The following is a 24085-nucleotide window of genomic DNA, read 5'->3' as shown; positions in this document are numbered from 1 at the left end:
CATATGCACTTGGGGCATTCTTCTTGTGTATCTTCTTTGTCTCTATGAGCTTAGTGGAGAATGTCCTGTAGTTTACGGATAATATTACTTATAATTGAGCAATTTCAAAAACCCTGCTGGATCATACTTTTATATTAGTATTCAACTTTGAAAATGATAATTTAATATGTGTGAATGTCTGGAGGAACAAATTTATGTAAAAAAAAACTTAAAACATAGATCAAATCACAGATTTTAAAAGTTGACCTAATAATAAAATTGTCTACTATCATAAAGTTTGATTATATCACAGGCAATTTTTTAAGTGCTACAATAAATTTGGCAGACAAATGATGTTTTTACCAAATAATTATGGATAATTTGACTAAGATCAAATAAGATAAATATATTATTTCCATTTTGATATCACTTGCTGGCACTTTTCCTCAAACATGATGTATATAGCATTAAACATAATGGTATTAGATTTAAATTTTAATATTTATTTTAACCTAACCTATAAAGTAACAGGTTGTCTTATTTTATTCTTGTTGACATTCAACCTCATCCTCGCTTTTTCAGTTCTTTATTCCTTCCTGTCCTATGTCCCTCACCACTTATACTAGTCTCACTTCATTATTCTTACATCTACATCCATATCCCACATGTTCAATATCTTCCATGGCACACTGTTTAAAACCCAACTTTCTCATGTCTGCGACCTATATCAGTTAAATAAACTCAAACCATCCACAGCTTCTCATAAATACAAGTATATTAGAAGGAGATTCTATGATCTATATGAGGAAGAACACATGGTATTTGCCTTTCTGAGTCTTTGCTACCTTACTCGGTATATTTTCTAGTTATGTTTATTTTCCTGAAACCATGATAGTTTAGTTTTCCTAGGGCTTAATGAAATACCATTTCGTATATTGTCATATTCTTATGTATCTACATATCAATGAACATTCCTTACTATTCTCAATAAAACAACAATAGATTTTTTTGTGAATAATGATGAGAAAGCTCAGATAGAGAAGTCAAGATTAATTACTGACAAACTAAGAAAAAATTTTACAGATAAAAATTTGTGGTTATGTTAACTAGATCAGTGTATGCTAAGGTTAATAAAGGTTGTGGTATATATAATGTTTTAATACTAATTAAAATTGTAGAATATTCATACTTTAGAGAATGTTTATAAAATTGTCCATCACTAAGTGATTTTCCACTAATAATTTAATTTTTTTATAAAATATTTTTGTTATATATATATATATATATATATATATTTACCTATTTACCTTAAAAATAAAGAACATTAAGAAGATACTGTCATAAAATTCAATAATAACACCAAAGACCTGTTAAATTAATTAAAAACGGACTAGAAGTTATGGAAAACCTCTTCAGTTAAATTAAGAGAATTAGAAAAGTGATAGCATTTTAATAGAAATGCACGTGTCAAACAATATACTATAAAATCCTGAAACTATACTAAGATGGTTACTATTCATTCCTATGTGCTAAGGATTCATCAATAAGCATGGTATATGAAGAGAAGGCATATATCAGAAAAATTTATTCATGTTTAACATACTAACTTTCTTCATAAAACTCAAGCGGACAATTCTCTTTTTTGTTGCTTAAAAAGTTTGTACAAAGCACGGCTTTTGATTATAACATAATATTTCAAAACTATCATTAAATATGCAAAGATCTTAACACAAAACCCAGTGTTTTCAGAGCAACCATACAACTTAAGAAGAAAAGAAAACATTTTTAAGTACATAAATATGCGTAATGAAGTCCCCACCTTACCAGTAACAGACGGGTCAAATTTATTGATCTATATATTACCTAGAATACTCTATCCCAGTTCATTGTTCCTTAGCATATGTTTTTCCTCATCTTTCTCTGTTTCTTATCTTCTGAAAGCAGGTGGTATTTCTCATAAAATTAGTTCAAATCATAAAATCTTCACTCAACAAAAAGAAAGTGTTTACATTAGAGGAAAACCAATTAAAGGTTCTCATTCTTTATTGTGCAAAATTTTATATTTGATTTTGTATGCTTAATATGCTTCTACACCTTAGTGATGACCTTTCAAGATTGGCCTGAAATTCACCATTCTTAATTCACAATGTAAAAGCCCTTTAGCTAATCACAGAAAAGCCTTCAAAGTGTATTTACATAGGTTTATTTAATAAAAATTCAACTTATAGTTTAAGGGGAATAGTGATGTAAAGCACCTTTTCTTACATTTTCGGTGCCTTCAGATTATTTTATAGCTAAGTCATTTCATTAGAATGAAGAAAAAATTATTAACATCTTACTAAAATAAAATGAGAATTTTTTTCTCTGTATAATACGGAACTTATTCTTGAACAATTTTTGACAGTGTTTCTTTTATATCCCTGGCAGTACCAGAAAACTCTCTCTCTCTCTCTCTCACCTTTTCTCTCTTTCTCTCTCTGTAGACCAAGCTGGCCTTGAACTTAGAGTTCTGCCTGCTTCTGCTCCCTAGTACTAAGATTAAAGGCCTGTGCAACCACACCACGTGCTTTTCTACATCTTTAACAAGCTCTTTTCTGATTATATTCCAAATCTTATGAAGTTAGTTCCCTAAAGTACCTAGAAGAAATCCAATACCAAAAATATATTTTGCATATCTAAGTCCCTCTTCCCAAGTTCCTCCTTGATCTAGTCTCCTAGCAAGCTCTCTGAAGGAACTGAAAACAATAAATGTTTGCTTTCATTACAGGAATAAAGAAAAGGACTGTTTACTGCACAATCTCATGATATCACAGAACAATTCTTTCAACACTACAAAGTGAAATCTCATAAAAAGATGGGTACCCGAAGCCACAGTTTATTACCTTCTATTTGGTTGTGCACACTGTGACCACCATTCATTTTAATCAGGTTTAACACAAAGGTAATCTCTGCCCCAAGAATCCATTTCTACTATATTGACATATGCAGCCATGTTCAGTTAAATTTAAGCACCAACCGCACCAAAGTAAGGATTTATAAAATATCCAACAGAAACATGGGAAGACATTCTACAAAAATAAATTCATACCGAATAAATAAACAAAAGGTCTTTTACTTTTTGTAACACAACATCTATCCATTTTTATTATATTAATTGGTTCTGTGTACATTCACAAGCAAAGAAAATTGTATTTAAGCCAGGAAACAACTTGTGAGACTTAGTTCTCTCTATTATTTAGACTATGAAGACTAAACGTAGATATCAATGCTTAATAGAAAGCAATTTTAAATGTTGTGTCATTTAACTGTTTCTCAGATTTTTTTGTATAATTGAAAAAGTATAGCTAAATCTTGTTATTTAATATTTTTCCCACTCCATTTTATTATCTACTTTAACTCTGAGTAATAAGTCCAAATGGGATCTGATTACATATATTGGCCACATATGTATTTTTCTAAAACTTATAAGGCAAAGTTTTATATGCTAAAATGTACACTTTTGGGAGTACTGGAATTTAGTTCATCCTTTTTCATTATTTTCTCTGAAAGACTATTATTTACTAATTTGTTTTAAATTTTTAGAAGTATTTTGTGTGTGTGTGTGTGTGTGTATGTGTGTGTGTGAGTGTGCCTGTTTGAGTATACATACATACATATACATGTTCATTTGATAATTCAAATATAATAAGACCAGAGAAAGTAGCTTGAGTGATATTGATAATTTATGGACATAGTTAATTTTTGTATATGATGTATATATAACCTTGAAAATATTTTCTGAGTATTTTTCAAAAGCAATTTTTAAATATGTACGCTAGATCACACATGCTAATTGCATTTTTATCTTTTTCCACACTAATTTTATCTCATTGGATGTCTAGAAAGAAATACATGGATCCATGAATCATGTCTTAACTCCAACTGTAGGTAGAATCAATGATAGATCTTACTTTTACTCACCTTTAGTTCATAAATTATATATTTAATTTGCTCTATTTATATTAGAAACGTGTGCCATATATATATATATATATATATATATATATATTCATTGATAACTTCCTTCTGTCAACAAACATTAAGAATTAATTATTTATATGCATTATTACAAAATCTAAGAACATTTAGTTTCTTCCATAATCAGCTGCCATAATGCATAAATATTAGAACCATTTCCTGACTGACGCTATTAACAAAAAGTACTTGATGTACCATTCCTATAAACATATTTTGATATTATCCATCAAAGTGTCTTCACGGAGATGTCTAACTTTTACTAAAAGGAAATATAGTAAAATTGTTATTATCTTTGAATCACAAATGATGTCAGTATTTTTCCATTCTATATTTATTTAAATTGTAAAATACAGTTCTTTTAAAATAAGGCATAGAAAAAAGGGACATATTGGCTATAGACAGCAAAAGAGACCAAAGTAATTAATGCTAAACTCTAATATTTGAGCCAATATCAGAAATGGGAAATGATATTTTACTATTAATTTAATGAGACATAGTGTCATTTTTATTTAATAATTTTTCTTGAATATTTTATGTATTTTCAGTTCAAATGGTATATCCTTTCCTACCTTTCCCATAAACCCCCACTTCAGCTTCTTTGAGGATGTTCCCATTCCCACCCACCCACCTCAACCTCAATCCTCTGGCATTACCCTACACTGGGGATATAAGTCTTCACAGTATTAAAGGCTTTTCCTTCCAATCATGCTCGACAGTGCATTTCTCTGCCACACATGTGGCTGGTATCGTGGGTTCCTCAATCTGTACTCACTAGTGGGTTGTTTAATCCCCCGAATTTATAGTGGGATCTTGTTGGTTGGTGGTGTTGTTTTTCCTGGGGTTTTGCAAATCCCTTCAGATCATTAAGTATTTTCTCTAAAACTTCCATTGAAACCCCCTTGTTTAATCCAATGGTTAGCTGCAACCATCCTCATTTATATCAGTAGGGATCTGTCAGAGCCTCTCATGAGACATCCATATCTGATTTGTATCAGTAAGGATTTGTTGGCATCAGCAATAAAGTCTGGATTGGGTGGCGGCATAGTGGATGGATCCCCACGTGGGGCAGTCTCTGGTTAACCCTTCTTCAGTCCCTGCTTGACTCTTTATCATTGTATTTCCTCCCATGAATATTTTGTTCCTTCTTCTTAGAAACAATGTAGCATCCACTTTTTGGTCTTCTTTATGCTTGGGCTTCATATGACCTGTGGATTCTTTCTTATGAATATGTTTGTGTGTGTGTGTGTTTATAATACAATATATATGTATATATGCACATATAATTATATATATATATATATTGTTGCTATACACATATAGCATCATGTGTCCTTGTTACATGTTGGAGCATCTTTTGGGTAAATAACCAAGAAGTGGTATTGCAGGATCCTCATGTATTACCAATTGTGTTAGAAAATTCCAGCCTGATTTCCAGAGTGGTTATACCAGCTTGCAATCCCACCAACATTGGAGGAGTGTTCCTCTTTCTCTACCTCCTTTTAATTATCATTTGTCATCTGAATTTGTTTTTATCTTAGCCATTCTGATTGGTGTGCTGTGGAACCTCAGGTTTTTTTTTTTTTTTTTTTTTTTTTTTTTGGTTTACATTTACCCGATGGGTAAGGATGTTGATATACCTTAGTTAAGAATTCATTGTTTAGCTCTATACACCATTTTGAAAGGACTATTTGATTCCCTGTAACATAATTCCTTGAGTTTTTGTTTAGATTGAATTTAGCCCTCTATCATATGTAGGATTGGTAAAGATCTTTTCTTAATCGATTGGTTGCTCCTTTTTCCTAATGACAGTGCCTTTTTCCTTACAAAAGCTTTACAATTTTATGAAGTTCCATTTGTCAAATCTTGATCTTAGAGCATAAGCCATTGGTTTTATATTCAGGAAATTTCCCCAGTGCCCAAGTGTCCAAGATTTTTTCACATTTTTTCTTCTATTAGTGTTAGGTTATATGATTTTATGTGGAGACCCTTGATCCACTTTGACTTGAGCTTTGTATGCGGTGATAAGAATTGATTGATTTCCCTTCTTCTGCATGCTAATTTCCAGTCAAACCAGCATTATTTGTTGAAAATGCTATGTTTATTACATTGGATGGTTTTGGCTCCTTTGTCAAATATCAAGTGCCTGGGATGTGCCTTCATTTCTGGGTCTTCAATTCTATTCCATTGATGTGGGTATCTGTCTCTGTACCATAACCATTAAATTTTTATCATTATTTTTCTGTTATACAGTTTGAGGTAAGGGATAGTGATTCCCAAAGAAGGAAAAGATCTTTACCAATCATGCAACACATAGAGGCCTTATATCCAAAATGTACTAATAACTCAAGAAGTTAGACCGCAGGGAGACAAATAACCCTATTAAAAGTGAGGTTCAGAGCTAAACAAAGAATTCACAGCTGAGGAATGCCAAATGGCTGAGAAACACCTAAAGAAATGTTCAACATCTTTAGTCATAAGGGAAATGCCAATCAAAACAACCCTGAGATTTCACTTCACACCAGTGAGAATGGCTAAGACCAAAAACTCAGGTGACAGCAAATGCTGGCGAGGATGTGGAGAAAGAGGATCACTCCTCCATTGTTGGTGGGAATGTACAACCATTCTCGAAATCAGTTTGGAGGTTCCTCAGAAAATTGGACATTGAACTGCCTGAGGATCCAGCTATACCTCTCTTAGGCATATACCCAAAAGATGCCCCAGCATATAAAAAAGACACATGCTCCAGTATGTTTATAGCAGCCTTATTTATAATAGCCAGAAGCTGGAAAGAACCCAGATGCCCTTCAACAGAGGAATGGATACATAAAATGTGGTACATCTACACAATGGAATGTTACTCAGCTATCAAAAACAATGCCTTTATGAAATTCATAGGCAAATTGATGGAACTGGAAAATATCAACCTGAGTGATGTAACCCAATCCCAGAAAAACACATATGGTATGCACTCATTAATATGTTGCTATTAACCCAAATGCTTGAATTACCCTAAATGCCTAGAACACATGAAATTCAAGATGGATGATCAAAATGTGAATGCTTCACTCCTTCTTTAAAAGGGGAATAAGAATACCCTTGGCACGGAATAGAGAGGCTAAGATTAAAACAGAGACAGAAGGAACATCCATTCAGAGCCTACCCTACGTGTGTCCCATACATATACAGCCACCCAATTAGACAAGATGGATGAAGCAAAGAAGATCAGGCAGACAGGAGTCAGTTGTAGATATCTGCTGAGAGACACAGCCAGAATATGGCAAATACTGAGGCAAATGCCAGCAGCAAAGCACTGAACTGAGAACAGGAAACCCGTTGAAGGAATCAGAGAAATAACTGGAAGAACTTGCAGGGGCTCTAGACCCCATATGAACAACAATATCAAGCAACCAGAGCTTCCAGTGACTAACCCAGTACCTAAAGACTATGCATGGACTGACCCTGAACTCTGACCTCATAGTAGCATTGAACATGCTAGTAAGATCACTCATTTAAGGGGAAGTCTTTGGTCCTGCTAAGACTGAACCCCTAGTGAACATGTTTGTTGGGGGGAGGGCGGCAATGGGGGGAGGATGGGGAGGGGAATACCCATAAAGAAGGGGAGGTGGAGGGGTTGGGGTATGTTGGCCTGGAAACCGGGAAAGGGAATAATACTCAAAATGTAAATAAGAAATACTCAAGTTAATTAAAAAAAAGAAATGAAAGGATCCAGTGTTAGAAATATGCAAAAAAAATTAAGCGAAAGACTACAGAAATTTGGAAGGGAGATGAGATGCGGGCAGGTCTAGGAGGAGCAGGAGGGATTGTGGGTGCACTTGATCAGAGCACATTGTATTACATGTACGGAATGTTCCACAAATGAAAAGCAAACCTTCCCATCCTTTTGATATCCTTATGCTGTGTTACGATGCAAGGCTTTCAAGAAGAACACAGATCAGATATCAGCTCCTGCTTCTTCCTTTAGGGGTGCCCTTGTGGTGAATAAACTTTACAAGCAGAAAAAAAAGAAAAAGTAAAGAAGTTCTTTTCTTGTTGAGGAGAGTTTTCTCTGTCATGGGGATTTTGTTATTTCAAATGAATTTTCAAATTGCTCTTTCTAACTCTATGAAGCAGTGAGTTGGAATTGTGATAGCGATTGCCTTGAATATGTTGATTGCTTTTGCCAAGTTTGCCATTTTTGCAATATTAACTCTACCAATCCATAAGCATGGAAAATCTTTCCATCTGAGATTTTCTTCATTTTTTTTCTTCACAGAGTTGAAGTTCTTGTCATAAAGACCTTTTACTTGCTTGGTTAGAGTCACACTGAGATATTTTTTATTATTTGTGACTAATGTGAAAATTGTCATATCCCTAAATTCTTCTCAACCTGTTTATCCTTGAAGTAGAGGAAGCGTAATGATTTGTTTGAGTTAATTTTATATCCAGCCATTTTACAGAAGTTGTTTATTGGCTGAAGGAGTTTCTCTGGTTGAATTTTTGGGGTCACTAAAATATACTATCATATCATATACAAATCATGATATTTTGACTTCTTGAATTCCCTTTATCTCCTTTGGTTGTCTAATTTCTGTGAATAAGATTTCTAGTGCTATATTAAAGAAGTAAGTGGAGATTGGACAACCTTTTCTATTCCCAGATATTTGTTGAATTGCTTCAAGGTTCTCTCCATTTATGTTGATGTTGGGTACTCTTTTTGTAATATTGTTTTTACTAAGTTTATGTATGGACCTTGAATTTATAATATGTACCAAATCTTTTAACATGAAGAGGTATTGATTGTTTTCATTTTTTGTCACCATCTAACAATGTGATCATTTGTTCCCCCACCCTGTGAGTTTGTTTAAATAATTGATTTTTCTATATGCTGACCTCACGTTGAACCATCACCATTTTTTGAAAATTCTGTCTTTTTTCCATTAAATGGTTTTAGAACATTTGTCAAAGATAAAGTGACCGTTGGTGTTTGCATTTATTTCTGGATCTCCAGGCTTGGATATCTGGTAAAATTTTCACTTACCATGAATGCAGAAACCAAGATACTCCATGACAAAGCCAAATTTACAAAACATCTTTCAACAAATCTAGCCCTACATGGGATAGTAGATGGACACTTCCAACACAAGAAAGGAACTACACCCTAGGAAAAATTTGGGAATTAATCTTTCAACAAACCCAAAAGATGATAGCCACACAAAAGTAATTCCATTTCTAACAATAAAAATAGCAGGAAAGAACAATAAATTTTATTTAATATCTCTTATCATCAATGGACTTAATTCTCCAATAAGAATATATAAACTAAGGGATTGAATAAATAAAGTGGACCGAACATTTTGCTGCATACAGGAAATATACCTTAATTATATAGACAGTCACTATCTCAAGGTAAAAGGCTGGAGAGAAATTCCAAGCAAATGGTCCCAAGAAATAAAACGGAAATAGCCTTTCTTACATTGAATAAAATTTTACTTTCAACCAAAGATATCAAAAATGATAAGGAAGGACAAAATAATTGTCAAAGAAAAAATAATACTAAGATGAACTATCAATTATGAACAACTATGTTTCAAATGCTAGGGCACCTAAATTCACCAAAAGAAAATCACTAAGCCTCAAAGAATATATTGGCGCCAATACGATAATAGTAGGAGATTTCAATACCCAAGTTCATCAATTGACCGTTTGTGGCAACTGAAACTAAACTGATACATTAAAAATAACAGAAATAATCATCCAAATGGATTTAGCAGATATTTAAATAACATTTCATCCTAAAACTAGAGAATATACCTTTTTTCTTTACACCTAAAAGTAACTTCTCCAAACTTACCATATACTGTGTCACTAAACAGGTCCATATAGATACCAGAATATTGAAATAATCCCATGCACCCTATCAGATTATCATGGACTAGTGCTGGTCTTCAATACTTTCTTATTTTTATATTTGTTTTTATTATCGATATTTGCTTAATGTGGTATTTTTGAAACACTAGCTTTCTTGATAGTTTGGCACTATGAAATCTAGGTTGGGTTTAGCCTAATAGTAATTCTTCCATTTTGCCTCTATAGTAGCAAGAATGAGAGCTCCATTCCATTCTTTGGTATATACTATATTTTGAGTGAACATTTTGGGCACACAGTGCATTTAATGGTTTTCATCTCTTCTTAAGTATATATTATTATTATCTCATCTTAAAAATTTGTAACTTGACAATGACATTTTTAATATCATGTTTCTGAATGGGTCTTTTGATCTCATTTTGTTTATATTTTATCTCCATTTTAAATGGATTTTCCTTTGTGAATATTTTCTGTCTTTAAGTATGTTTGTGCCTTTATGAGATTTTATTATTGTTTATCAATGAAAAAATGCATTTTATTTACACCAGCAGCCATACAGGAATGGGAACACAAGAGTTAGTTAGCTATTTGTATAGTATTGGTTACTTATTAAAAAATAAAAATCTCTGAAACAAAGGACAGTGATTAATTTCACACTATCCTCCCCCAATGTTCCCAGCATACAGTAATTCCTAGTAATGGCCTGAGGTCATGTGGTGTTGGGAAATACTTTATGGAAGAATAAACCCACAAACCACAGAATATTTAAAGAAAATCTTTCTTCCATACACACAGATACATAATACGATTACAGGGAGGTCAATACAATTAATTAAAGAAGATGTAAAGAATATGTTGTTACAAGAAACTGAGGACAAGGAAAGAATTTCAAACCACTGTCAACTATACAATGGTGAACATTTGTTCCCAAAAAGTAGTTTGTGTGCCAGAACAATAACAGCTGTACTGGACCCACCTTTTATCTACACAGAGTGGGGAGCTATGGTCCTATTGGAAACAATGAAGACAGAAAACCAAAACAATAGCAAAAGGGGGAATTAATATAAGCAATCTGGTAATGCAAACTACCAAAGACATCTTTATGTTCTAACCAGAAATCGCAGGAAAACTCATATCTGAGCGCCCTATCTAATGACAAGAGTGAGCAAGCCATGGCCTTTCTCCCTTTCATATTTTTAAGTACTTTACAGAAACAAGAATCTCAGATTGCTTTATCCATGATTTATGAAAGGGTTTTCTAGGCGTCATGTATTAAGAAATCATTTAAAAGTATTTTTAGCTCCTGACAAGTTTTTATTAAAGTCCTCAAACTTCTTGGACTTAGATCCCAAAGTGTAACTAGGCCAAACCTGAGCTGTAAAACTATGACAAGGCAACAATAACAGATATTTTCATGGCCCAAGCACTATAGCAATATACTATTGAGTACAGAGATCCAAATTTATTCAAACAGATCAGGAGAGAAGGGAGAAAAAAAGTTAGAAAAGTGATGAAGAATCAACACCTCCCTTGTGTATGCCAGCATTTATGGTTCTGCAGTAAGTCCTAAGAGGCAGTATCCAAGTAGCAAGGGGAGGAAAGGACTAAGGACAAGACAGGGAGATAAACTAGCATGGCAGGTGTATGTAAGAGAAAAACTTAGACATGAAAATGTCCTGTAATTTAAAAAAAAAGATTTTTTTCATTATTTTCTCATTCCAATCAAAAGAGACATCCATGAATGAGTCTCCTCTAAGGCTTCCATAAAAGAGGTAAAACAAAAACGAATATAAACATTGAAAGTTTGAAAATAAAACAAAAGAAAAAGAACTTGTGTACGTTTCAGAGCAGGAGCACTGAAAAATGAACTAAATCTGGTCAAGATGAAACCTAGAGTGAGAAGTAGTAACTAGAATTAAGAGCTGCAAGAGATAGGCAGGTGAGGAGTGACAGGAACATGGCCAGGCCTGAGAGATAAGACTGGTCCTTTACAAGGGCACAGAATGAGGTAAGAAAACATTTCCAATAAAGCAGCACCTTTCATTTCTGCTCACCTCAGTAATCCCATCCTCTAATAACCCCCATTTACATACTAAAATAGAAGAGTTGTGGTATGTATATCACTCACTTCCCATTTACTTTTAACCCTGCCTCCAAAGTCAGGAAGTCCAAACTTTCTAACTTTCAAGAACAAAAATACAGCCCCAGGTATAAGGGGGTCCTGAGGGCCAAGTGACAAACTGCAATATGTGAGAGTAGAGAATATGGAGATTTCTCATTCAACATAGCAGAAGTTTGATGGCCCAAGCTAAGAAAGGAAAAGGCAACCATATCAGGTAAACAAGGTCTGCTTCTCATAACATTAAACTCATTTATATTATTCTTTCCTTTAAAAAAGAAATACTTTATATGGGCTTATAATCCAGAATATCAGAGTCAGTGATGGATGATATCAGAGTAAAGATAAACAGGCAGAGGTTGCTGAAAGATTACATCTCAGACCATAAGCAGAAGGTGGAGAAAACTAGATTGAAATAGCTTCAGTCTTTTGAAACCTCAAAGCCTACCCCTAACAACATACCTCCTCCACGAGGAAATACCACTTAGTGAGATTGCAATTTTTGGGCATTTACATTATTCTTAACTACACTTAGTCAAATCACTTCCCAGCTCAATCTTCATTTTGAATGAAGCTGATTTTCCTGCAAAGTGGCTGTACCATCTTCTCTTCCTAATATTGGCTTTCATCGTGGTGATAATAGATGATTCTGGATACATAGGGGATGTTTTTATTCCTATGTATCATTCCATTTATGTACTACATGTGTACTGACATTTCAATGAGTTTCATTTGGAAAAGGTATAAATGGTTGATCTTATATATACGGTTTCAACCTCTATTAACATCTTTTAGAAAATATCAAATATCCATTCTTGATTAATAATTTCTTCTCTCATAAGATAAAAAAATAAAATTTTACTCTAATCAAAATAATTATCTATATTTTCATACTGAAAAATACAGAAGAATATTAAGATAATGTGGAATATTAAATCAGCTGAAATGCATGTTCATTAATTAAGAATAACCAGAATCATTGATATGTTTTTGGAACATAATATACGAACAAATACCAAAGCATTGAACAAATAGTGTCAGAAGACGAGGGTCATTATATAAAATGTACCTTACCTTCAGATCCAGTGTTTTTGTTCATGTAGCAAGAATTCAATTTACCTACTCTTCCTCAGTATTTTTCACCCTCTCATTGACTCGAATTTCAAAGCTGTATCCTATAACTAGCATGATTGTTAAATTTCAAACCAAGAACAGTGCATGTGTCAATCATTTTCCGCCTTTCCTTATTTGTGTTTTATTCTGTTCCCAAAGGCCATGTTGTGTTGAAGTTATGAAGAATTTCTTGCTCCTTTGATGAAAATTTTCTGAAAGCATAGATTATTCATATTTGTAAAATACTATTGATATGTTTAATAGTACTGGATATTATAGATAAAATCATCTGGGTTAGGAATTTTTGCATGTATATCATAACACACTAAAATACTAAAGATTAAAAGTAGAAGAGATAGAATTTATTACATGTTTTTACTCTTCTAGGGTTTGTAAGTTTACAAAATCTGAGCAAATGATTTCTTTCTGTGAAATTCACATTCATGAGCTATTATATTCTAATCAAACAGTGTGTCAGCACCAATAAACTTGGATTAAATTCTAATTGCAATACAAAATGTTTGTAGTAAGTAAATGGGCAAATAATTTGTCTGAATATATTAATAAGCATGTAGTATAATCATAGGTTTGCTCTTAATTAAATAAGTACTCCCAGATACACCTTGAAAAAATACAGATAGTAATGTAAGTTTTTTTTTTTTTTATATAACAGCTAATAATGGTCTGAGTAATGGTTTAAATCAACAAACCATGAACAGTAAGTAGGAATGTCTAGTGAGTTAGAGGTTCTTTCAAGCATCTTCAAGGGTCTAAAATAAATTCCTTTATAATTCTCCTAAATCCACTTATCATGAAACATTCCACATCAGAGTAAATAACACCAACATCTTTTCATTTTCTCAAAAAAAAGTCATTGGGTTTCTTTTCTTCCTACTCAACCCACCCTCATTCTACTACCAAACACAACAATTTCCATCATAGCTCTCTGATATGACTCTTTTTCATTATCATTGACACTACTTCCAGATAGACTTCAAAAACATCCTTAAAATCATTCTCTGTATCATATCATAATTCATAAGTAACCAGAGTCCGTTACTCTATACATTGTGAGTTAAACAAACTTATTTAAAACTATTCAATGATTTCTAAGACATTTTCAGTAAATAAAAATTATATGTCTAACATTGTTTCTATATTCCCATATGAGACATTGCCTGAGATTCAGCTTTATTTGGACCGTTCTTCTATCTCTTAATCAATACAAACTACTCTCATATTTACTTTTTTGGATATGTCAAGGTCTTTGTCCTCTTATCACCCTTATATTTACTGTAATTTTGCCCAAAATATAGATCAATTATTTTTCATCTAATTTAACTTAAATGTCACTTCCTCATGACAATCTCCATGACCTTATTTCTAAAATAGATTCTTCAACTACTTGCATACTATCAACTCCAACACACTGATTTATGCATTCATTTTTTTTCTTTTTTCTTGTACTATAATGCAATCTTTATAAAAGAAAGTTCATAATACTTTCTATTCATTCCTAATCTATACACTATTATGGACATGGTACATTAGTGGAGACTTATTATTTATTACATGATTCAGTAAGTTGCATAAATAAACTTTATACTATTCTTCATTTTAATGAATATGCATCCCGTGCATTGATTAGACCATCATGTAGTAATTATGTGAGTTCTTCAATTCAATGACCTAGTTGACATTGCCTAAACATTTTAATTTGTCACAGATAGTCTCTGTCATATTCAAAACAATACTTTGTTCACTGAACAATTATCTCAGCTGGGAATATATTTGACATGAAAGAATGAGATTCCTAAGTTTAATTCACAGCATCCATGTGAAAATGCCAGCTGCCATATGTTTGTGGTCCCATCTCTGAAGAGACAGAGAGATGATGATTCCTAGGCACTTACTTATCAGGGAGTCAAATTTCTTTTGTGAGCTGTTCCAGTGAAAGTTTAAAAACCAAGAGGACCCAGAGCTGTGTTCCCAGAGCTGAACCTGTACCTCAGCTCTCTGTCCCCAGATCCAATGAGGAAATAGATGGACTTCCAGGAGTGCTGACACACTCAAGAGCACAGGAAAGACTTTTTCTTCTCAGAGGTAACTTCCTGGAGTGCTCAGAACCCACGAAAAGATGTGCAGTCTGTTACAGCATACTTTTGTTTCTATCTATTCCATATAGCTGAAATTTATCCACAGTTCTTGGCACACAAGATAATTCAAGAGAGAACAACGGTCCCATTACTGTTGACACACAGGCTAAGAGAGAATTCAAGCCACTTTCAGAGACAGCAAAACCAGCTAACTCCAGATGGTGAGGGGCAAGTATAATTCCCTAAGGAACATAAACTGATGTTACTAGACATCATCAGAAACCAGTTCTCCCACCAAAGCTAGCCCAGTATACCCCTGACACACCAGAAAAGAGATAGAAAAGTTTGTAGTTCAAATCACTGAACATGATGAGGTTAAAGGATTTTAAGAAGGACATAAATAACTCCATCAAAGAAATACAAGACAACAGATGTAAAGAGATAGAAGACCTCATAGGGGAAACCCAAAAATCCCTTAACGAATTACATTACAACATAACAAGCTGCTGGAGGAATTGAAAAATCCATCAGGAAGTAAAAATGGAAACAGAAAACAACAACAACAACAACAAAAACAACAACAACAACAGCAAACCACACAAAGATGAACACTCTGAATATAGAAAACCTGGGAAAGATATTAGGAGTCATAAACGCAAGCATCAACCAACAGAATATAAAATATAGAAAAGAATCTCAGGGGCAGAAGATACCATAGAAAACAGTTACACAATTGTCCAAAAATACAAAACAAAAAACTCCTAACCCAAAACATCCAGGAAATCATAGACAAAATGAGAAGATAAAACCTAAGGATAATAGGAATAGAAGAGAATGAAACTCCCACTTTGAAGGGTCAGTAAATATCTTCTACAAAATTATACTAGAAATCTTCCCTAACCTAAAGAAAGAGACAACCTTGCACGTACAAAAAGCAAAAAGAATTCCAAAAAAATTGGAGCAGAAAAGAAATTTCTTCCATCACATAATAGTTAAAATATAAAGTGCACAAAACAAAGAAAAAAATGTTAAACGCAGTAAGGGAAAAAGGTCGAGTAACATAAAAAGGGAGACCAATCAGTATTCCACACTTCTTAAAATAGACTGTGAAAGCTAGCAATCCTGGGCATATATCACACAGATCCTAAATGAAAAAAAATGTCAGCCCAGGCTACTGTAAAACCTCTCAACTACCATAGATGGAGATTCCAAGATATGCCATGTCATGAGCAAATTTACACAATATCTTTCCACAAATCCAGTCCTACAAAAGATGATAGATGGAAAATTCCAGTACAAGGCAGGAAACTATACCCAGAAAAAGAAAGAACACAATCTACTTTTAAAAAAAACAAAAAAGAGATAAAGTAGGTAGCCACAGAAACATAATTCGACATTTAACAAGAAAAATAATAGACAAAACCAATCATTTTCCGATATCATTAAACATCAAAGGACTCAAATACCTATAAAACGACAAACACTAGAAGTCAACTGCCCTGGAATAAAAACACTTTATTCTTCCTCTGTCTGCAATGGAGGGGTCAGAGACTTGGCCATCTGATGGACCAAAATCTAGAATTGACCTTGTGACTGAGGAGTGTCTCAAACATTCAGCCTCTGCTGTAGTGTACCTGAAACTGAATCCTTGTGAACAAGAATCCATAGAAGATTCTCACTTTGTTTGTGGCTGACCAGAACTTGTTCCTCAAACCTTATTGCATAGCCAATACAACTCTGACCACCAAAAAATCTTCAAGAACAATGGATTGAGGTCCCTTGGCCAATGAATAAAAATTCCAGCCTGGATCCAAGGCCACTTATCTAAGATTCTCACCAGAAAGGCCAATATCCCTCACACCCATACCTGTGCGGCTTATAGTAAGTTTAAATAGGGTTTAGATCCAGTGACTTTGACACAAGATTTCAGAATAAATCTCAGATTGCTGTCAAGTCTGTAGTGGAGGCCTTGGAGATAAGAATTTTCTTGAGTTCTCTGAAAATATGGAGCCCTGGAGTGCTGGGACCATAGTCTTCTATAGAAGGTAATCAGGAATAGTCCCTTACTTTCAAACTGGTTTAAGAACTTTCTCCTTTCAAAAACATTGGTATTTTTTTCTGCTCAGGATGATTAGGCCTTAGAGTTACTCATTTGACCAAATGGTCTCTCAGAACCATCCCTTTTGCTTGGGGCCCATGGAATATTTTACCTCAGACCATGGAGCATTGATCCCTCTGTTGAAGGTTCACTGAAATCCAAAGGGAGGGAGCAAATCCTGGAATCTCATGCTACTTCCTTGTGTAAGGTCACATGATATGTTGTGAAGTCATCAGTCTGGTGCTCATTTCTTTTTGGTTGAATATAGTTTTTAGGAGGCAATCAGGCTTAGGACACCCCCAACTTTTCTTGAATCATGGAATCTATATTCAGTCTCTTGCAGATTCAGCTAAAGATGTGTATATGCTAGACTGTGAAGTACCATTAGAAGATGAAGCAATGTAGGACCTCTTGAGCTATTGTAAGCAATTTAATTTTTTCTCAAATACTAGGGGAATTTGAATACTCAAAACAATTTCCTGTCACAGGGACATCAGCAACTCTTCTTTACTCGGGGGTACTCATCTATTCTTTCTTTGATTAAGGAGGTGTCATATGTTATCCCTGAAAGAAAGGTTACTTCATATCATTCTAGTTTGTCCAAAGGAAGTTTAGATATTAATTTAGGGTGAGGAAACCCACACTATTTCTTGATATTATGGACTGTGCCACAGATATGTTTCCTAATTTTTCCCTGGTTTCTCTGTCAGTTCAAGGTAAACTGGAGGTTCACTTGGGATGCAATGAAGAGCCCCTGACAAGCATATTCTTCAAAGTAAGATGAATATATTCCCCTTTCTTTGAATAAGAAAATCTAGACATACCCTTAAAGTTGAACGTGGCTTAATACAAATTCTTCTGATAAAGAACATACAGAGAAGCAAATGAAATGAATTCTCATACAGATGTTTATTTTTTCTTAAGGAAACTTTAAATTAATATCCCCTGACAATGGTTTCTTCCGAGAATCCACCTCTATCCAGAGAATCTCAGTTCTATTCTTCTAAGAGGTCTTAATGTTTCCTTCTGACCTGGGTGGCCAGGCATACATAAATGTTTGAAGGAATGGCAGACCACATGGACATGATGTCCTCAGACATGTCAGTGCAAATCTGAGCCCTAACCTACGTTCTGCCTTTAAGGTTTGTAACATAAAATGGAGCAGTTTCATCTTTGTTGTCCATGATTATCCTGCTGCTTAACAGCTTGAGGAAAAGATAAATCCAGAGATTACCACCCAATATGTAAGAGCAAATTCCCTAATTTCTGGCAAGCACGCCTCATAGTCCCCAGACACATGGTTATTCTGGACTGTGAAAACAGTTGCACTTGACTCTCTTCTTCCTGTACCCAAGGTAAACCTTTGCCTGAAGGATTCTGTGACCATATCGCTCTTTCCAGTCCTCCTAAATGTTCTCTCTGAATATTGGGCCCTTGAATTTCCAACAAAGTAGTTGTATACCTAACTGATCAGACATATTTTCAAAAGTGACTCCTTCTATAATGCAGGGACTCGACTCTACTCCGGTTTGAAGTCCCAGAGTCGAAGTTTGGAATCAGAGTATATAACCCTTGCAAACTGCAATCAGGCAAATCAATAGAAATGTAATAATTTCAACATTTCTGCTTAGATCTTAACAGCTGAACGAACCAGAAGGATTAACCTAGCCAGAAACAATTATCCAAAGCCTTTGGCAGAAGAAATATGTTCCTGTCTTTTCTCTTGCATTAACAGAAATTATGAATATATAAAACTCTGAATGAGAATTTGTAACTTATGATTACTGCTGGAAACTTTATCCTGGTATAAGGTACCAGGGACCTTTTCTGTTGACAGAAGTGTGTATGGCACCTATATACACTATGCCTGAAGAAATTTCTCTTCATTTTCAATAGTGCTTTAGAGTTTTCCTCTCTTACATGGGGTTCACTTTACCCAGTGTTAACTTACTCCTTCTTCTTATATTGTAGAGCATGTCAGTACTTGCCAAAGTACAGCATTGCCCTAGATCCTTTATGGTAAAGAGGCTTAAAACCTGCTTGAAGACTTACATGGCCCTTTTATATTCCTATTCCCATCAAGTGGTGTTGTCTTTTCTCCTTAAAGAGCTGCCAGACCAAGGGAGTGTTATACCACGCATCCTACATGAATGATCATCTAACATTCCCTGTCTTTCCAGTAGGATTGTGGGTCAATTTTCTACTTCAATCCACCCAGTAGATTTTAGACCCTCAGCTTCTGCAAATGGGGGCTTGGGAAATCAAATTCTATTGAAAGGGCTCTAAAAATTATTCCCAGTGCACCTCAATTGTCTCAGACCTCCTCCCTGTGTACTATGGGAATTTTGGAGTACCTGTGGTACTAAAGAATCACTAGAGCTGCCCTTCGTCCTATGCCACAGAACACAGCTATTAAGAAAGTTTGCTTAAAACTAACCTCTTTATTCAAGGTATTCATACAACACATATGCAAACAATGGTATCTTATATTTCTCTGCTTCTAAATCCTAGTTCAGAAGACACAAAGCTAAATTGACTCTTATACTATGTGCCTTAAAGTAGGTCATCAAAATATACACCATTCCTATATTTTATTCACATATGTGTGTAGCTGAACACATCCATGAAGAAACATCACCGCTTCCTGAACCACTTATACTGTTGTTGTGACTATTGCCTGGACTAAAAGATATATAGGGTATACATATAGAGAACATACTTAGAAGTTACTGAGATAGAGGCAGAACATTTCTCCAAGACCCAGTGTAGCCGATAACCTTCCCCTGCTGACCATGGGTGAAGTGGATACTTCTTTTCTTCAAAATATGACTAGGGACCTCCACATTCTGAACCAATACATTCAGGACTTCACTTTTGCTAAAGATCTTCTCAGAACTTCCCATTCTGTGAATCTCTTCTCAGAACTCTACTGTTCTGATATACGTCCTAGACTCATTCCTCTTTGACGAGGCCATGAGAACCACCCTGAATGATGATGTGACTCCTTCCCCATCAGTGTGGCCTTGGATCTTTCTCACCTCTTGATGGAGTACACTTCCTTTGACCAAAGGAAATTCACACATTCCTTTATTCACAAGGTGACATGAGACATGCTTTTCCAAAAAATAGTATGCCATACCTTGTATTCTAAAGCAGTCCCTCACGAATTTGAATTACCTCACATGGATATACTGTAAATAATAGAAATTCAAGGCTTTTACCTTTTACCATGGTGGGTAGAGAAATATGTTCTTCCACTCAGGTTTGAGGTCCCAGTTCCTATATATAGAATCATTGATTGATGGAATCAATCCAATCACTAGAAATCAAGAGCACCCTTTGTTGCTGCCAATATATGGACATATTAAGACAAACTGAATGAGCAAAAGATCCAGAGACAGTCATGCAGGCTGTTTAAAAAAGGCCTGGGATGTTACCTGCACTTCCCCATATTAAATACAAGATGTAAAATTCCTACCAATTAAAGAAGTATAGAAATTGAACGGCATTGTTGGGGAAAATCCTTTACCAAATCAGGTAATAATGACATTCATGTTTCACAGGATGTTTCATATTACGAACCCCAACTCCAAGGGTTTTCTAACACATACCTTTGCACAATCAGATCTCAAAGTTTTCTCTTTCTTAAAGGCGTCAAGATCTTCCTTTTTCCATCAATTACCTAAGTCATTGAACAGAATGTCAGACCTCCCTCCTACAACTGAGCCTACTCTACACATTCCCTGGTTGCCTTATGTCCTCTCAAGTACTCATATAAAGGAAAGACCCCCAAACTTTGATTATTTGAAAGTGGGCTCAATTCACTTCACTTCTGACGAAAGAGGCCCCATGGTCTCATGGCATACCTCTGTAGAAGCCACAATCAGATTCAATAACATGCAGTTCAATGTAGTACAAAATGGGATCTTCATCCACAAAAACTATAGACATCCAGTTCCTGGCCAAGGGAGTATTGGTATGGATTGATGCTCACAGAGAAATCTCAGGTTTGGCTCCTATGGGCAAGTCTCATTGATTCCATCTATATTTGTGAGGAGTTTCAGTTGTAGCCTCTAGCTCTGGATGCCCCAAGAGCATCACTTAATTACAAGGACATCTTATACCTGATTTAACTTCATTTTTCTTAATTGCAAAACTTGACCAAGATTGCCAGGCAATCATAATTCCAATTTCCCAGTGGGACATCATAAGATTCTTGGTTTAGATCAGAGGGCAGAGTACAGATAGCTAAAATTAAAATATATGCAACCTTACTACAGAAGGTTGTCAGAAATGCAATTTTTCCATCTCTCATTTATGGATGTGTACACATGTACACTTATAAATATATACATCATATATACATATATACATCACATATATGTATATATGTATATATACATTATATATATACACATCATAGGTATACATATATACATCATATATACATACATATATGATATATATACATGTATAAATCTTATATATACATATACATATACATATACGTACACGTACACGTACAGATACACATACACACACACACATATGTGTGTGTATGTGTTTGTGTGTGTGTGTGTGTGTGTGTGTGTGTGTATCAATGGAGCATCACAGTTCAGACAATCACCCTGATAGAAGAGCATGCTGACTAATGGAAGCTGGAAAGAATAATTGGAAGAAAATTATGCAATACCATATGTTTTCCCACTACCAAAGGTGAGCTAGAATTTTTCATTCTTCACAGTTAGGTGACTGGATCTTGGTAATTGGTTAAAAATGGCCAGGCACTTTCTTGTTTAGCAAAGCAGTTCAGGATGACTCCATAAGTTGCAGTTATGAACACAGGTTACTCAAACTGCACCTATTTCCAAGCCATCTCAAAACCATCCCCTTTAGATGAAGGGAAATCAGCACTTCACTTTGATTGGTAGCCTTCAGGTTTTAATTCTTTGACAAATAATACCTTACACCATCCCCTTCTGTCTAAGATCAGTTATAAGAATGACTATAGTTTACTATTGAGATCTCAGAATTTTTTTTTTTTTTGCCCAAGAGGACCAAGATTAAAGAGTCCTTAGAGCATACTCAACCTTCTAATAGGGATGTTTAGATCAAAGGTAACCCTCTAATAGGGAGCTTTAGATCATGTCCATCTAATTATGGCCACTAAGAAAATACAGATGTGACCAAAGGCACTTCACTTAATTATGATCTATGTTAGTAAATCGTGAAACTTTCATTATTTGTCCTATATACCATCCTTCATGCTTATAACCGTCGTCGATGATTAGCTTCAAGGGGATTTAGAGACTGAAAATCATGACTGCTGAATAATACTAATGCTTGGATCCCTGACAGGCCTCCCATGGTGTAACTGAAGATACGATATGTGAAGTAGCCCTAGCTTGCCTGCTCAAGGTAGGCTTGAACACTCCATTATCCTTAAATAGTTTTGTCACTTTAAGCAGATTCTACGTTTCTTTAATATTCTACTCTTAAACGTCATTACTTTAGATCATCGATTTATGTCCAGTATATATCAAATGTACATTCTGTATATAAGAGTGTCCGATATCTGTCTTATAAGACTTACAATTCCTGAAGTCATCTCTGGCACCCAGGTCTCAAACTCCACTTCCAGTCAAAAAGGTCCTCAGCAGCTAACCTATTTGACAAAGAATGATTCTGAACCATGCTACTTTTGATGAAAGATGTCACAAAATTAACACTTAACTGTGTCTCACATTCAAAACTTCCTCTAGGAGGGACATCAGAATGATACCTTTTGCTCCAGTTGTTCTCAAATTCACATCTTCTGTCCATGGGGTCTGTAATGTCACCGTTTCATAGAAGAACTTCAGTGTCTCTCCTTTCCCTATGGGAGCATCAACACTCCACATCTACTCACAAGTATTTCACCTTTTTTCTCTGTATAGTGGACAAGAGCACTTTCACCAAAGGCCCACATTGGCCTGAAATATCTTCTTTTGCCCAAGGCGTACTCATGCCTGCACTCTCTTGTGGCCATCATTAGCACTTCTTCTCTTGATTTTGTGAGCCTGCTATATCCCAACTGTTTAGGATTACGTACAAACTTATTTCTGCTACATGTATTCTGAGACATTCCTCCATGGAAGGAAGGGGTGTTGATCTTTTCTTGTCTGACAAAAGTCTTCAAAGCCCAAAGACAACTGCTGGAATGAAATGCAACCTATAGGACTGATGGAAGAATTGCTACCTGGACTTTCAAATACCATGAAAATATATGGACATTCTAAATACTGATAAAGAATAGGAAGCTGATCAAGCAATACTGGATCTTCCTCTGCTCCACGAGGTACTAACATTTTCTCCAGAATAAAATGTTTTTTTTATAATTTTAGAAGTAGCCAGAGATTTTAAACTTCTAACAAACCGGTATACAATATCTCCTTTGCACATTTTCTCAGAAATCCCGGTGATGTCCACGGTGCAATAACAACTTTTTCCCATGAAGTCTGGTATATTACCTTTTTGATGACTGACACAACAGTCCTACTTCTGTGCAAGTTCCCTACCTCCACCATCTTACTGAGTAAGATTTAGACTTATACAATTAAGAGGACTCCAGAAGGCCAAGGAATTACGACACATTCCCCATATGCCAAATCCATTTCCTCTCTAAAATTTCTAAGTTTATTGTCCTGAGAAACACTGTTCTGACGAAGAGATCTCAGAGAAATCTGGACTGAGTTCTCAAACAAGAGTCTAAAAGCCAGCACAAATCAGACTACTATCTTCATTGTGTTCCCTTACACA

At 34.9% G+C, this 24085-nt stretch overlaps 1 long non-coding RNA gene across 11 annotated transcripts in view; it reads left to right on the top strand.

Moving 5' to 3' along the window:
- LOC134484671 (uncharacterized) overlaps positions 1–24085 on the top strand; it is a 46133-nt gene that overhangs the window by 6630 nt on the left and 15418 nt on the right. For 4 of the 11 annotated variants that reach the window (XR_010062290.1, XR_010062295.1, XR_010062292.1 and 1 more), the window contains exons 2-3: positions 17998–18062; positions 22646–22705. This is a non-coding gene — a long non-coding RNA (uncharacterized LOC134484671). The other 7 variants (XR_010062296.1, XR_010062291.1, XR_010062297.1 and 4 more) reach the window with 6 other exon arrangements.

Source organism: Rattus norvegicus, assembly GCF_036323735.1.
Source record: "Rattus norvegicus strain BN/NHsdMcwi chromosome Y unlocalized genomic scaffold, GRCr8 chrY_unlocalized_27, whole genome shotgun sequence".
Taxonomy (NCBI): Eukaryota; Metazoa; Chordata; class Mammalia; order Rodentia; family Muridae; genus Rattus; species Rattus norvegicus.
Note: the sequence above shows the minus strand (reverse complement) of the source record. Positions and strands in the feature narration are given on the sequence as shown.